The sequence below is a fragment of the Amphiura filiformis genome, chromosome 2 (assembly GCF_039555335.1).
Source record: "Amphiura filiformis chromosome 2, Afil_fr2py, whole genome shotgun sequence".
In the NCBI taxonomy this organism is placed as follows: Eukaryota; Metazoa; Echinodermata; class Ophiuroidea; order Amphilepidida; family Amphiuridae; genus Amphiura; species Amphiura filiformis.
Window position 1 is genome coordinate 12,284,045 of NC_092629.1, and position 18,305 is coordinate 12,302,349.

Here is an 18,305-nt window from a genome sequence, read left to right on the forward strand (position 1 = left end):
TTCAAACTTGGAATGAAGTGAATTTACACATGCGTTATGTAATCGCTCATTTCTTCGCAATTAGTCAACCGATTCCAGTAAAATTGACATATAGGATGCAGAATAAAATAGGCTACATGGTAATGTTTAGATTTTTGGAATCTGATGTCTATTTCTCGACTTACGTCCAAATTCATTCGCCCGGTAATTTTTTCTGGGACACCCTGTAAGCTGTATTTTCGTACAAAAGAGTACTGTGATTCATGACATTTCTTCTTGGTCAATATGGGTACAATTTGACCCCCTAGCTTACTGAATAAATAATGTTGTTCTCCAAACTTTTCCGATCTTGATTTGAAATGGTCCATGTGATATGCTTCATAGTGACGCCCTCAATTTTTCTTGAATTTCCACTTTTTGCATGATTATAATCATGATAATGCCCAATGGTGTACTATACCATGTGAAAGACTTGAGCCTGAATTACAGTAAAAGTTTAGTTTTTATGTTAAATCCGTTGATCTCAGCTTATTCAGAGTTCACCAGTCGAGTAATGCCTAACACGTCCCAGCCCCAGCTTTGACCTTTTTGCTTATAACTCAAGAACGATACGTCACAGGTAGGTCAAACTATACTTTTTCTTGAATCGTTGAGAAGAGAGGAATTAAACTTTAGTATGGCTTTAAGGTGTTATTGAATCCCAGAGGGGGTGCGGTGCACTTGACTTAATTTGGCAAAACAACAGATTATGTAGTGGTTATTATTAAAGACTATGAACTAATGCATGATGGGGTTATAGATGACCCTCAATTGTGGGATATCCCTGCACAGGTTATTAGATAAAGTTCACTTATTCATATTATATATTTCAATTTTGATTGATTTCCAGATGTTTTGCCTTGATTTTATGATTTCTTAATAAATGTCATCGTTTGAGTGAACATCTATGCTGATTTAACATCATGTGTTGCAGGCAATATCCAGGGGGGGGCACTCAACTTAAATTTTGGTAGGGGTGTGTGCGGCAGCTGAACTTTGCGAACTAAGAACTGATTTTTAGGCAAAATAGGGGCTTGATGAACTGAAATTTCAACATTTTTGTGGGGCTCTGTGAACTAAAATTTTTGAGCCAAAGAGCAACATTGAGTTTGAGGCTCAATGAACTAAAGCATGACGCAAATGTGGGAACTCCCTGAGAGCCTGAGAAAGGTACCCTTGACAACCGCACATACCTGTACTACCTTTACATGTTACTAGTGCCGCCACTGAATAAGAACAAATAAATAAATCTCCCAAAAAAAAGTTTATAGGCTGATCTTGTAAACAACATCATCAGCATACTATACAAACCAGAACATGTGGACTGCACAGTGCCAGAAGTGTGTAAGTGCAATAGCTGCCATGTGTAGATGAGTACAATATCCGGGTACAATATACTGTGTGTAAATTGCAAAATGTTCACAGGGCAGCAATTACCCACTTCTGGTACTGAGCAGTCGATGTACTCAATGTATTCGATGGCAATTTGCAGGTTGAAAGGCTATCCTACCAGTTTACACACCCCTGTCTTGTTTTGCTTCCTCAATGTTTCGGGGGTCATGGGGTCAAGCTATTTGAAAGCCCTCCGCCTGCCATCTTCAACATACCTGGGATACTTTTGATGATGCTTTCTGTTTTCCTACCCAAAATTTTGTTTGATGCAGTGACATATAGGGTATTCCAGTTGAAATCCACACTACCCCTGTGGAAGATTTTAGAAATATCTTCCACAGGGGGAGTATGATTTTCAAATGTAATTAGGGGCTGTGCAATAATTATCAGTTTTTCCGAGCGGCTCGCCAAAAATCGCTTGCCCCCCCCCTCTCGGCCCGCCAAAAATCGCTTGCCCCCCCCTCTCGGCCTGCCAAAAATTCTTTGCCCCCCCTTGAACATGCCAAATTTTTGGGATCCCAAATTCCAAACTTTAAATGGTCTAGATGTATGTTATGAAAGCATGTAGCAGGGAAAATTTGCATATTTAAGCGTTTCCGTACTGTTTTCCTAAGCCTTTTAAAGCATTTTATTAAAAAGGTGCCCTGTGAATCGTGCCAAAATCGCTTGCCCCCCCCCTCTCGGCTTGCCAAAATTGCTTGCCCCCCCCTCTCGGCTTGCCAAAATTGCTTGCCCCCCCCTCGTCGTCTGCCAAAAATTTCTTCCCCCCCAATTTTACCCTCCCCCAGCCAGGGCTCATAATTATTGCACAGCCCCTTAGTCATGGTTAATCATTTTGAAACCCCTGTATTATGGCTTAATCTATATCTTCCACACCACCCAATTGTCTATTCTATTCAAAGCTCATACTCCCCGTACAAAATTTTAGCTAAATCTTCCGCAGGAGTAGTGTGGATTTCAACTGGAATAGCCCATTGTAGAGGTTACACAGGTTTAAAATTGTCAATTTGGAGAGTTGAAAATTTGAAAAGAAAGGAACACAACACATTTGGCAAATTTCCGTGTAGTTCAAGTTCAAGTTTTTTGTATCATCTCAATTCAATTGTAAGGGTTGGAGCTTCATTTGAGAGTTTCAGAGATAATGTTTCACTTATTTATGGAGGTGAAACCCCATGTGATATTAAAAGACCACACTGGTGAAAATTTTGTGACATTTTCTTTCCAAAATGATTTAATAAATAAATAAATAAATAAATAAATAAATAAATAATAAATAGTTACCTTCAGATAGTCATTGATAAGCTGTTTAAAGTTGATAAGTTGATTAGGCCAATGAAAGTCAATTCCTTGTTTCCTGTTACACAATATTTCATGACTGTGTAGGTGACCATTTCATTTTTCATTATTCATTATTTCATACCATTTCATTATTGCATCTGTTACAGGTGTAAAACAATAACTACCTATGTATACAAGTGATAGTTTGTAGTGTACATATGTAGTTTACAACCACATGAAGGTGATTGTACAACTATTATCAAAAGTTTCACAATTTTTTTACGGGATGAGATCAGAGCAGATCAAAAAGTGCGGGACAGAGAAGTGAGTAGGTATTCATTATTAATTCATTATTAACCATATACCATGCTCCTACTGCAAAGAAAATCCCTGAAAATCAACAGAAAGATTTATGATAAATTTAAAACCACAATTATTTAATTGGTATGTTAAAGTTTGTAAGAAATCAACGTTTTATTCAAAATAATGAAATATTTGGCCAGCAATTGGTTTTGTGCGGAGTAGGGTAACAGGAAACAAGGAATCGACTTTCATTAGCCTTACTTATCAATCATAAGGTTGCCATCTAAACATGACTTTTATATTTTATTAATTTCAGATGATACAAGTTGTCAAGTTGAGGAAACAAATGTAATGTGAAATTACACAGGTAAGCAAAATATTGATCTCATTATCTAAGCCTTGTTAGAATGTGTTATTGAAAAGGAGCCCAGTAGATGTGTGCCAAAACTTGCCCGTCCCCCAACTGTTTGACATATGCCACCCATTTCTTACGAGCTGTGCAATAGTTATTAGCCTGGTGGGGGGGGGGTAAAATTTCCAAACGGTGTGCCGCAAAAAATGGTTCCCCCCCACCTCGGCCTGCCAAAAATTGCTTGCCTTCTCTCGCCTCCCAAAAAATCTTTGCCCTTTTATCAAGCACGAATCATGTGGTTTTAACAAATTCATACTGAACATAAAAACAAATAAAAACATCCATCTCTCAACACGTGATATATTCAAAATTCCTGGGTGCCAAAATTGTCAAGTGCAATGACGTCCCAGTAATACAATGAAGGCTGACGAGCACAAATAACCATAACGTCATTGCACTTAGACAATTTAGACCCCCCTGCCCCCACCTGGCTTGATGCATTCAGACTTGAAAATCTGAAGTGAAACTCTGTATCTTCAGTTGGCTTGTAATTGTATTGGCAAAATACAGGAAACACTCAACTGGTCCAGGAAGTAAGTAATGGACTCAAATCAGGTGTGAAGGATTATACTTCTTGTGCATAGATAATCAGGTTTATTGAAAATAATCAGGTTTTAATATTGGACACAATCAGGATTTATTTAGGATAACTGTTCACAGTTATGAATATGACAGTGAGATCAGTGTCAAATAGTCCTGGCTCTCTTTTGCCAGTGGTTTGTTGACATCCTGTAATCAATTCTGGACATAGCAATCTTCTTGGCCAGTTTTCTCGAATGTTTAGTGGTACAAGTATAAGGAGCAGATGTACGATACTTAGGCGTATAAAATCTGTACGGCCAAAAATTGTCTGGAAATCAGCTTTATTTGTCTCAGTAAGTGCCAGTAAGACCTGTCTTAAAAGAAAAATCTTTTTTAGTGATGGTTAATTTAAACAGTGGAAACAATCCATCATGGTATCCAGTACGTCCTCTAGCTTCCTCTCCCAGGCTTCTTCTCTCTGCTCTGACAGCCAAATGCAGTGTGAAGGAAGCCATTTTGCCGCAGCAGATGACTCAAGGAAGAAAGACAACAACTGAACAACAACAAAAAATGGTCACAAATTATTCTGGCAATGTGAAGGGTATCATTTAGCAAGGAATTGCAGTGAACAATTTAATGTTTCGATCATATTTCACTACAAAAATCCAGGTGTAACATCTTATGGAACAATATTTTGTGATTCTAGTATCCTCTTTTTGAGAGGACAACCATGAAAAAAGTTTATTTCCAACATTTCATTTGATTCCGACTTTGCTTTGAGAGTTATGAATGATTATATTAGGGAACAACCCAAAAGTTCGATGAAGCCCTATAAACAAAAGTCCTTTCGTTAGTGGGGGAGGCCAGGGGTCAGAAAGTCCGATTACGTTTGTAAAAAAGTAGTTAAAACATCGGTCAAAGTTGATCTTTTTTTAATGATTGAATATATCATTTTCAAATTTGAGTATTTTCCGAAGTACGATATTGACATTTTAAAGTGGTTTCTTCAAAATGATTTCAAATCAATGGAGTGCAGTACTCGCAACCTACAACGTCATGTAAGTTCATTTTTAAAGCAGCTGTCCCAGCAAACAAAAAAAATGTTATATTTTGGGGTTTTGGTTTTGGTAAAAACGTTTTTAACATTAAAATGTCGGGTTATATCAGGGAACTTCGATATCTGGGAATTTCGATTGAAAAAGGTCACGATTCATGGGTGTATCATCTCTACGAACTGAATTGACACGGGTCAGTTTATTTCCAGGCATTTGGTCACATTTAATCAATATGATAAAACAGTTTTAATATATTTTATGGTATAAGAACATTCTATATTAATCAGTTATACCAAGTAACTGATGAGGCATAATATACAGGATACTGGATATTATTCATCTTGGTATCACAAGGCGTGGCTTTTTACTTCCGCAAATGGCCGTATCATCTCTTTTCAAATTGTGAGGTCCCAACATTTAACCTGACTCGAGCAGTCTCATCCCCCTGGTTATATAAAGGTCATGAAAATGTTTTAAAACGTTACGTATGAAAACACACTACAAAACTATTTCTAAAATGTTTTCAAAATGTTATTGTAAAATATTTTTTAAAGAACATTATGTTCTTATGGGAGGCGAGTTAAGCGCAGCGATAGTTCCCTCGCTTTGCACCACTGAGGTCCCGGGTTCAAGCCCGGCGCGGCCCAAGGACTCATGTGCACTTGGTTTATCCCGATTCCATGCTCGCTCTACTTGCAGGTTTTCTCCGGGATCTCCGGTTTCCTCCTGCTTTCAAAAAATCGGTGATTAGTTGTTTGGTTATCAAAACTTCCTTCACCCAATGGAATTTGGGGAGCTGCACAGATAATTGGTGGATGTTACAATCTAAGTGCGGATAGGTCTGCGCCTGAGGTTCGGCTGCAACTGGCCTAGATGATGCGATCTGATTGTGATGATTCACCATGGCAGCGTAAATTACAGCGCTTTGAATCCTTCAAGATCTAGCTGGAAAAAGGCGCTATATAAATCCGAAATTTATTTTATTTATTATTTATGTTAGAATATTTGCAGGTTATCAAAAATGTTTTTAAATGTTTAAAATGAAAACGTTTTTTACCCTTTATATAACTCGATATTTAACGTTTTCTGGCAACTTTTTCTAACCTTTGGCGAATGATGTCGAAAACGTTTTGTGTTTGATACTACATTCTTTTTTATTTGAAAATCCAGCAAGTCCTATTTTTTTCCGTGCCAAAAAAGATAATGAAGAAAAATATTTTAAAATAGAATGCAATATTCGTTTCTTCCATAAACGTGATCAATATCCTAGCATTGTCACACACCCTCCACAACCCCATGCACCATAGCGACGACCCCTGTATCCTATATGAATACGGGTTGGAATTTTCGATATTTGTCACTTACGTTAGAGGGGAGGGGGAGGGGGTTAGCCTTCTAACGAAAGGACTTTCGTTTATAGGGCTTCATCGAACTTTTGGGTTGTTCCCTTAGATTGCTGATGATTGCTCCATCTAGGCCACTGTGGACCCCATCCAAATGCTGTTTATTGCTGCATGTATATATACAAAATTAGGGTTAGTTTAGGGTAATAGGATTAAGATTAGGGTTAAGATTAGGGTTAGGATTATGGTCAGGATTAGGATTATGGTTTTGATTAGGGATTGGCTTAGGGTTATGATTCGAGTAGGGTTAGGGTTATGATTAAGGTTAGGGTTAGGCTTATGGTTATGATTAGGGTTATGATTAGGGTTATGATTAGGGTTATGATTAGGATTAGGGTTATGATTAGGTTTAGGATTAGCTTACACAAAATAATTACATGAATGATCGACCCAAATGCCAATCCCATAAAAAGGAAAAATTCACAAAAGATCCACTTTTTTCGGCAAAAATATTGAAATATTTGAAAGGAAAAATTGACACCTGCCCCAAAATAAATCTTGGCTATGGGCCTAGTCAACAGTCACATGTGATCAAAAGGTTATCTTGAACACAACTGCTCAGAATCTGCCCAATCAGATTGTGGGGGTAAAACCCACACCAAATTCCTAATTTTCTCAGTCATCAACCAGAATGTTGATGGTGTGAGGGTGTCAGTCTGTCTTCTTATCGGCAGGCATCCTAATGATGAAAATTGTCTTTTTTTCTATTAGGCCAAGTAAAATAAATAACATGTATATTGTCCCGCCTTCACCGATTTTCAAATATTTTTCTTATTTGCTCCCTTACTTTGTTTCTAAAAATTGTTGTAATGAAAAGACATGTTAAGCAGTTCATTGTTATCATTTATAAACATATGTTGCAAACACTTCAAACTAGGAGCAGGGCTTTGGGGATAAAACAAAAATATTAAGGGAGTCTCCGTTTTTATGATGTGTTGACAAAGCCATTACAATTGCAATTTTACATAGAAATGAATAGTAAATTTGTAACAAATTAACAAATAATAAGGGCCTCCCTCACCAAATTTTGAGAAAGTCCGGACGATATACATGTTATTTATTTTACTTGGCTTTACCTAGACAATTCCTGTAGATACATTATAAATATTCTGACATTTTTGGCAGAAAATTTCTGCATGTGCTAGCAATTATCAAGCTTGTAAGGCCTCAACACTCAAATTATTGCATGGCTCCATAGGTAAGCTTATATCTGGAACACCACAGGTTATCAATAATCCATCAATAGTATATCTGAGAGACTGGGAGATTTCTGTAAATCTGTTTTATTTTTTGTTTCAATTTTTTTAAAGTGATTTTTAGCAAATATTATATATTATGATAAAGGTTGGATTTCAAAATAATTATTAACGTTGGATAATATAAAAATAAATTTTGACTTGTAGTTGTAGATAGTGTTCAACTTTGTAAACAAGGAACACTTTCATACTTCAGAGACTTACATAGACAAATGGAATGCATTAAGTGGCGGTATCGTGGGGGTGCCCCCTCCCTCCCCAATTTCTTTTTGCTGCCCCCCCCCCCACCACCAGTTTGTCCCCAGTCAGGACAAAAAATGAAAATTCAATCAATTTTAGGCCATAAAATGACCCAATTTTGGGGAAAATGTCATGATTTTGATTTTTGCCAAAAAAACAACAATTCACTTTGCCCCCCCAATGAATGTATTGGCTTGACATTTTTGGTGCCTGCTATTTCAAAACTGATATAATGACATTGTGTTAAGGGGGGAGTTTTGCCCACTTTTAATGACGGAGGTGATTTTTGGTTTGTAGGTTTCCTCCATAATTTGTATCTAGTTTTGTTTCAGTGGGGTAGCCAGGGGAATCGGGCCTGTACGCACCTCCTTCCCCTTTGCAAACATTTTTAAAAAGTCTAAAGGCCAGTTTGAAATACATACTATCAGAAAAATGAATGCTTCATTTGAGAGAAAATTTCCTTCACAAAAATATATCACACACTTATTACTAGCTCTGCGTGTCCACCAGGTCTGCAGATGCAGAACTGGTGGATTTTGATGTCTGCAGGATTTACTGGGATTTCCACTAATTTTGAGGGTTCCTGCATTTTAATATTTTTATGATTTAATATGGTGGAGTTAAAATAGTCCAGCAATCTGGTGTCTGTTATCTAAGCTTGTTATATGCATTACTAGGGCTACACAGGATTAGGATTTATAGGGTAAAGGTAAATAGGCTATGTTATGGTACCTTAAGGGGGGTACTACATCACTGCCCAATTTTGTGCCTATTTTTGCATTTTTCTCACAAATTATAGCACATTGGGGAAAAGTAAGATATGTATATTATAGGGGCCAGGACTACAACTACTGCACTGGAAATTTCATTTCAGCACAGAAAACAGTTGTGGAGTTACAGTCCAAAATGAGGGAAAACCAATATTTGATCAATAAATCAATACTTGCTTTGAGTTGCTGAATAATATAAACATCTTACTTGTCACCAATGTGCTATAATTTTTGAGAAAAATGCAAAAATAGCCACAAAATTGGCTAAAGGTGTAGTACCCCCTTAAAGCGGTGATTGCCATACAGTGGTGGCACCAGGGGGGAAAAGTGAATTTCAAAATTCCTTCAAAAATTGGACATTTTCTTAATTTTGGGTTTTTATGGGTGGGAGAAGAGTTCTTACTTAGTGCTATACTTGGGCTACTATATGGCATGGCTAGTAACATGGTTATAACATTTTAACAGTTGTTTCAATCTGGGGAGGAAATAACAATATTTAACCTATTCTACACCTATAGACATAACATTATATCTCCCACACAGTACAGGGGGTGTAAATTTCAAAATGGAGTCGCCCATTCAGGTAACCCCATTTGAATTTGAAATTCACACTCCCTGTGTGGAAGATTAACCCTAACACCCAACCCTGCTTTTTGCTACCGGAGGTTAAAGAAGAAACGAAAAAGGAGAGAAGATGAAGAAAGAAGTCAAACCTTTGACCCCCCGCATGCCAAGCACACGATCCTCGACCGGTAGCCACACGGGTAACACTGCCCCGGGCAGCAATTCCGTGAGCATATAGCACTTAGGGTGATCGCGTCATCGCAGACCCTGGGATTCACGCATGCGCAGTGGTTTTCATTGTGGTATTTTGTGGTATTTATGAGTGTTAGGGTTAACATAGGCTTCAATCTAGGAAAATTCATGTTATCTAATCCTAACACCCAACCCTGCTTTTTGCTATTTGGAAGTTAAAGAAGAAACAAAAAAGGAGAGAAGATGAAGAAAGAAGTCACTTGGCACCCCCGGGATTCGAACCTGAGACCCCCTGCATGCCAAGCACATGATCACTGACCGGTAGCCACATGTGTAACGCTGCCCCGGGCAGCAATTCCGTGAGCATATAGCACTTAGGGTGATTGCGTCATCGCAGACCCTGGGATTCACACATGTGCAGTGGTTTTCATCGTGGTATTTATGGGTATAAGGTCATAGGGTATGTATGAATCAGGGTTTAATTTAACCCACAAATCATGCATGTTTACTCATTTGCACACTTTCCGTACCCTTTTTTTGAAAAGTCTAATGTGTATAAAAATTTGAAAACGTACATTTAATTATTTGGTATAGAAAAATCAAATTCTTGAGCATCCTGACGAAAACAAATTTGGGGCAATTGAACAATTTAGAGAAATTGAGACACACATTGTTAAAAATTTTAAAAACACCCTCTGGGCAATGTTTTACACCCCTTCAGAGGAAAAATTCACAATTGAAAGGGTACAAAAAATGGAATATACCCCTTCAGCAAAATGCTTAAAGAAAACCCTGGTATGGATTTCAACTGGAATAGCGGACTCAAACTGTCAAAGTGATTACAGAAATAGTGAAAGTCAAAAGGGAAACCAGATTTGAAGAAAAATCCAGTTTTACAAGTGCAATTACATTTACTCTGGACCCCCTTTAGAAAATGTAGGGAAAACAATTGCATGAAAAAGTGAATAGAATAAAGCAACTAACCACCCTGACAATCAGACCAAATACCTGGGTAATAATGGCTGTACAGTTATTTGATTGAACCATTTAAAGCTTGGCCGTAGCAGAAAATCATGCTATCCCATAATGCATTGGTGAAAATGAGCTAACTCACACATAGAACTTTTGAGGTAGTACCACAGTTGGTGATGCATGATGGTCTAAGTGTTTTTTGCAAAGTTGCAATGAATGCTTGTGTTGAATGGTAATAGCTTCAAAATCATGCCTTCCCATAAGGTTTGGTTGAAATTGCGCTAAATCTGCATGAATCCTTTATGTACTTTACATATTTGTTAAATAGAATGGTATGGAACATCAACAAAGTCACATACCATATTGCTCCTAATATATGGCCCACTCCAATAAACACCTCCCCCATAATTGCACCAATGTTACTTGAAAACGGGACTGATGGTATTAAAAGTTCTATGAAAATTGTACTCAAAAATACTCAAAACGTGCATGTGCTTTTTTGTTACTTTTTCTTTATCAGGCCTCTTGACTGATCGCTACCAGTGGTTTTAGGTGTGACTTGACTCGTAATATTGAAATACTAAGGGTAGGAAAACAAGTGCTTTGGGATGGACCATTTTACACCAGTGGCATGCCGTGTTTTTGGAACTGGGGGGGCACAACTTGTAAATGTACAGACAGAAATATTTTTAGTGGACGGAAGTTGAGAATCATTGACCCAATTTTATTTACCAAGCGCGCTGAAGAATTTAAAAAGGGGAGGGTGCAGGGCAGAGCTAATTTTCCAAAAAAGCTGCAACACACTTTTACGTATATATATCAATATCATTCAATGTGGCAACGATTTGGGCTAAATGTACTCTTTATTTCTTCATCCTGCATAAGCGGTGCACAAAAAATTGTCTTTTGTTGACCCCAATTTTTCTTCACCAACACCCTTTGTGTACCAACTGCCTTAGGTGAATCGGGCCTGGCCCCCCACCCACTGGCTACATCATTGTTTTACACTATTATGAAAGTGCTTGTATATGTGGGTGACATACCAGGGCCGTAGCCAGCAGGGCGGCCGGGGATGCCATGGCCGCCCCACTTTTTGAGAAATTTGTTATGTTTTTCTTTATATCTTTATTTCAATTTGGACATATATTTGTAATTTGGCCGTCCCACATTTGTGATGGCCGTCCCACATTTTTCAACCTTGCTACGGCCCTGTGACATACAACTTGACTCAGTGCCCATGCATGCATGGGTCAAAAAAGTGGGGAATTTGGGAAGCTCCTTCCCAGGAAATGTTGTTGTTTGAAGGGAAATTCTGGTATTTGGAGGGAAATTGTGTCTTTTTTTGTATATAAAAACATGCTATAAATTGTGGGAAATTTGGCTTACTTCCCAGGAAATTAACATTTTTTCAAGCCCTGTCAGTGCCCCCCTGGGAGTATACTCTTGTCTATGAAGCTACTAGCATAAAGCATGATGGGAAGGCAATATTTGCTGCTGTGGAATGTGATCGTGGTTTGCCGCAGGCTTATAATGCTCTTGTACTGGTAGGAGCATAGTGCTGTATTTACAAATTGGTTTAAAAATGCTGATTGACCTACTAATTAGAGATTAAATCGATATTGAACTGGGCCACAAATCCTAGAGGTGACCATATCTGGTGGTTTTTAGAATGACTGCTCACTGTACTGCTAATGCCATAGGCTTTTACAGGAACTGTTAGTGATTGTGGCAGAAGCATAAATTTATTCGAAATTTTCAAGAAATGAAAAAATGACAAAAAATTTACAAAAAGGTTCACTTTTCAGGGAAAAACGTATCCAAGGAGGTCCAAATTATAAGAAAAATATTAACAAATGGACCATTTTTTCATGTTAAACCCCGGGGTTAATTCATTCAAATTAGCCCTGAAAATGCATGTTACAAGCAAATTCATTTTGGAAATAGGTCTAATTTTCTTGAATTACCTCACTCAACCACAAACAAATCCTGGCTATGGGCCTGTGCCTAATTTATACCGTACTTGTGATAAATGAAGAACTGACTTAGTTCCCTCTGATCGCCATGCCCTGATTGCACGTGGGGAGTGCTCGCGCTGCAAAATGGTGGCTAGGTGTCATAAATGTTATGGTATCAGACTGAGCAAAGGGCTAGTGCTAAGACTCCGGTCAGACGTGCATGTTATTACCATGCAAGTAAAGATGGTTGGACCATGGTACAGTTAGCATGTGACCGCAAGCGACCATGGTCAGACAAAAATTGTACCATCTTTCCCCAACTATGCTAATTAGCATGGGTAGCGCTCAAGTTACTCCGGGAAGTTACTATGGTCGGACTATAGTTAGTACAAACAACCCAATGCGTGACCCACACATTGATGCGTCATCTGATCGTGCGTGTCAACTATAGTCGGACCATGGTAAAGAAGACGATGGTCGGATGATGCAATTGTATATGTTTGACCAGGGTCTAAGACCACAGAAGACAGTAGAAGAGAACTCTTCTACCTGAGTAAACCATCATGTTTTTGCTGCATCATGGATGTCAGTGATACATCCCGTTCAACACCATATATGGACTGAAACTGTTATATAACCTGCGGTTAAAATATGATATTGGATATGGGTCACTAATTGCAAAAGATAACTAGAGGGGGAAGGGGGCATTTGATCTTGATTTGCTGACAAATAGCTACATTCAGACATGTTTGTTGCCTCTTAAGTTTTGTGCAATCAGTATATAATTATTTTGCATCTAGGAATGTTCAGATGAGTCTGGAATCCAGAAGTGATCAAATATATGAGAATTGTAATTCCATTCACCCAATATTCTTCAATGGGACTTGATTTTGCTTCATTACCCAGGTAACGAAATAGAGTAGATAGTGCAAGCTATGCTTATTTTGAATGTTTATATCAAAATGAATATTTTGACACCTTTCAATTTGAGCATTTCCATTTTTCACCTTCATAGAGCCATAATAACTCAAGAACTGTATATCTTAGATAGGTCAAACTATACATTTTTTGAATCCTTATGAGAAGAGGAATACATTGATATGATTTTAACACAATTTTAGCATGTTTGAAATTTGACCCTGTATTAAGTTTGTTAATTACTACAATTCAATTCAATTCAATGTCAACTACCTCTGGTAGCAGTGCAACATTGCTCCCCCATGCCTCAACAAGTGGTACCTCTCAACCTCTCTACACTGTCACCAGGAGAGTTCATCCATCTTTTAAAAATCTTAACAAAATTTCCAATGAGCACAGAGATCGAGTGTCAGATATGGGCAAAAAGCCTGATAAAAATGTAGCTTGAACTTGCGCACTGATAGAAAATGCTCTTAAGGATTATTTACCTCAAGAGTTTCAGAATCCCATGTGAAAAGATTTTACATCCTGATGCATGTATCATCATGATCAGTTTGCTTGGAGCATCCTGCTATACTTGTCAGAACATCCACAGTTATACCTGCAAGTCTTTGGATCATGGAACTGCTGTATCATCATTTCCTGTATCTCAAGAGGGGGGAGAAAGTGGAGGGGGCAGTTCCCCTGTATGAAGTCTTGTCACCCTGTGGGGTGCTGGCTGCATTGATGCTCAAGTTTTTAGGCCTTTTTTGTACTTTTTAGCTGATTAGTTGGACTGAGTTGGACTGTAAGGCCTAAAAAAACTGTTTGATTGGCATAACCCGACCGACCCTAAAAATAGGCCCTACTTTTTTTTTGGAAATTAAAAAAAAATTGAAATAAAAAAAATCAAAAAAATAAATTCCCAAGGCATTTATCATACGCAATTTACAGCTTAAAATGTGTGAGTAAAAAAAATGCTGACCGACGTACCCTAACTTTTTTTTAATGTTACGCCAATAATAATATGTTAAAGCCATATTATAACATTTGCTGAGGAGAACTCAGAACGCCCTCAACAAAATTGTAAATTCTGGTTTTGACACGATTGTAATGTACTTTAGTAAACAAAGATACTCTGCAAAAATCAAGACTTTAGGTGCTGTAGTTTTGTCAAAATCCGAGATTTTGAATACAATGCAGGAACCATCAATTTATTATTACGATGGAAATATTAGTTGAAACACGTATGCGATAATAGAGTACGTATGGTACACGGCGTGCGGGACATACATACACACACACACCCCTACACATCAGAGGGTCGTATCGTATAATTTACAACCGCTGGAGTAACATGCATTGACATTAGTAGTAAATTCCAATTTTCTTTGCTTTACCTCACTTGTTTGGCACAAAATTAAACGGGGACATATCTGACAGTAAAAGCTAACAATTTATGGAAAATAAATACTAATCTATTTTTACAGAAATGTAATATAATATGGCTTTAATTTAAACTTGTCCCTCTTTCATTCTTGACCAACCTGTCATGTATGAAAGTCACTTCCACCATGGATGTACTGGCACTGGTACAATCTTTAATATGCGGATATTGACCAATAACCACTGATGATATGGGCAGGTGATGAAAACTTAAATACTCATCACTCAGTGATTAATTAAACCATAGGCCTTGATTAAAACATAGACTCTAGAAAGTATATAGTCTATGATTAAAAGATGGTCCTATCCAGGAGGCTGCAATACTCACAGTAAAGTTGCTCTTCATTGTTTTACAGGTTTTCTCAAATGCCCAATCAGATTATGACAAAACTTTTCCTGCGCATGCAAGTTGGTAAGATATTCAGGACCGTTAGGCCCTTCAAAATTCGAGAAGGACGAGGTACCTTTTAATAATTAATCACTTATTATTTTCTTTATTTTGAAACAAATGGTCACAGCCATTATCAACAGTAAATTTTGGCACTGCAGGTTATTCTATACAATGATAATAATGCAGGGGTGTTCTTCTTTTGTTCAGCATAGTAAGAAAGTAGCAATTTAGTGTAATTAAAATGTCAATTAAAAATCAAATAATTTGCAAATATTTTGCAACTCAATTTTGGATGGGGGGGCAGTGAACTCAAAATCAATTGTGAAGGGCCGGGCCTTATGTGAAAGGATGCTATTAGGTCTACGCAAATGCGTGTTTAAGATCAGTTTCACCATGATTTCAATGAATGCCCCTTTAATTTAATATGCCATAGTCCAATGCAAACATACAGCATGGGTGGCATATTGTTCCTATTCCACCATGTTATATTTACATTCATCTTTATTTCAGAATTTGATCCATTATTGCAAGAATTGTATATTTAACCTTTGATCTGGACATGAGTAACACTACAGGTATGCTCTCAGTCTGCTCTGTTGTTCCTGGACTTCTGCACTTTGGCCATTTAAACCTAAAATTGTGTTTGTAGGAAAGTGAACTTGTTGATGAAAATTTACATTTTTTTTTATTAATTAGAATCTCAAACCAGTTTGTAGTTTTAAATTTGAGCCTACATTATACACTACCAGATTACTATTGCTGCAGACCACAGAGGTAGGCCTACACTGCTGCCCTGGGTGCTACCCAGCTACTTTTCAGGTTCTCTAGAGTACCAGTGCAGTACCAATCCAGTATAGTACCAGTGTTCAGGCACAGATTTAGGGGGGGGGGAGCATGCTCCGCTCGGCTGCCATTTTGTACATTTTATTATTTTCTCAAATTCGGCCCCGCTGACTGCTCTAGATCCGCCACTGCCAGTTGTCAGTACTCACACTGGCCACACATTACCAATGAAGTACCTGGACAGCAGTATACCATCTGGGTGACAGCAATACAGTGGCAAAGCCAGGACTTTTTTTTGGGGGGGGGGGGGCAAAGGATGGCTAGAAGAGCAGGGCAACTTGTCAAAATTTGACAAAATGGGCTAAAAAGTACAAAAAAAGCACAATTTTGATTTCAATCAGGGTGGCCAGCATCCCACAGGGGAGGCAAGATTCAAGAAGGGGGTGGGGAGACTTCTCACAAGGGGGAAGCTGCCACTACCCCTTTATAGCTATGCCACTGCAGCAATAGGAATCTATTTGGGCATGTGGTCCTTGGTTCATGCTGGGGTTTGGCTTGAAAAATGGCTGTGGGTGACTAGATCGACAGCCTTTATCCTCGTACCCCATCAAAGTAGAATTGCAATTTTAATTTGGCCTATCAATGTCCTGACTGACATGGGTAAAATAATATTGTAGACCAACTTTGGGTGACTCAAAGGAACAAAGAATTATTTTTCTGGGCAATTTTACTGTTTGGCAAATTTCCACAGAGCATGCCCAGAGAGAGTGATTTTGGTTGGAATACTGTCAAAATAAGTATTTATTTATGTGTGGTTTGCTTATAAATGGACTATTTTGACATGTGGGTTTATACAACTTTCACTGATTGTGTGACCTGGAAAAGTAGAAATTTTTGTGTGATAAATTTTTTGCACTTTGTCAATTTTGAATGATTTCCCTTGCTTTCAATTTGCGATTCTTAGTTACCTTACATTAAACTATACACTAGAAGAATATATTCGCACATTGTTATTTTCACGATAGCTTTGAGATTGGAATGTGAAAAGCGTGAAAATAAATGTAGCACAAAACTTTTACAGTACATGTTGAAATGATGTGAAGAGAGCAAATTTGCTATTGTAGTAATACCTCGTACCTAATACTGGTTCATGACACATGTAGGCCTAATAGCCAGTCACCCATTGACTTTGTGTTGTGGGTCATTTCGATCATGGTTCCAAGCACAGAGAGCGTGAACCATGTGCACCGGCGTGTCCAGGATCTTTTCCTGCGGGGGGCTAAGCCCCTTTTTCAGATTTATGCGGGGGGCTTTATGGCTAAAATCGCCAAAAAACGGCTGATTTTACATGATTTTTAACAAAGTGCGGGGGGCTTCAGCACCAAAGCTCCCCCCCTGGACACGCTACTGATGTGACCTGGCAATGATCGATTTTGATATTGGTACACTACAGCAAATAGGACAAAACAATAAAGCAGTCTGATCAATCCTTTGGTGTTGAAAAAACTTGTTGTAGGCATTTATCATCTGTTTAACCATATTTCTTCATTCCTTCATTACTCCATAAACCTAACTTTGCTTTCATCAGGGCCTTTTACTCCAGAACTCCATCCAAACCAACAAAATCCTACAGCATGAAGTTACTGCAAGGCCAGAGACATGGGTAAGCAAGCAACTGTGATGGGTTTAGGTCAAATCAAGAGTCAAAGCCAAGTTTATGGTCAATACTGGGGGAGGTGCAGGGTGATTTGGTAGGTGTATGGGGTCAGACTCTAAGTGGATGTAGTCCTACAAGTTGGAACTCAATTGCCTGATGTAACACAAACTTCATAAGGGTTGGTATAATAATTTATGTGTACCTCAAGACGGGTGGTGAATTATAGTCAGGGGGGATTTTAGGCGAGGCAGGCCAAAAGGGAGGGGGCTGCCATGCCACTGTTGAGGGTTTTTCAAAGTAAGCCCTACACCCATTGAAAAAAAATTGTTTGATTGTCCTCATCCGACCAACCCTGATCTGGTTTTTTTTTTTGGGGGGGGGGTTACTGTACAAAAGAATACCGACCCCAATTTTGGAAATTCGAATTTTTTTTTTTCCTTTCAAAGTTTTTGACATCCTGAAAAGTTTTTTAAACACTTTCTTCACACTTCACAATGAAGTGGGTATCTGGGACAATCAAACAATTTTTTTTTTGCCAAAATTAGGGTCGGCCTTTTTAGTTGATAATTTTAATGGTTTTTTCATTACTTTTGCTCTGTCTAAATTTCATTTCAAAATAGTGAGTCATTAAACAAACATCAAATAAATAAAAAAATTTCCCACCAACCCACCCACCCCAAAAATCCCACTGGAGGGCAAGCAAACAAATTTTTCTTTTGGCCTATTATAGGACTATTAAAGGTGAAGGGTAAAAGTGATTTGTGTCAATATGCCTACACCATGCATTGAAATATGAGAG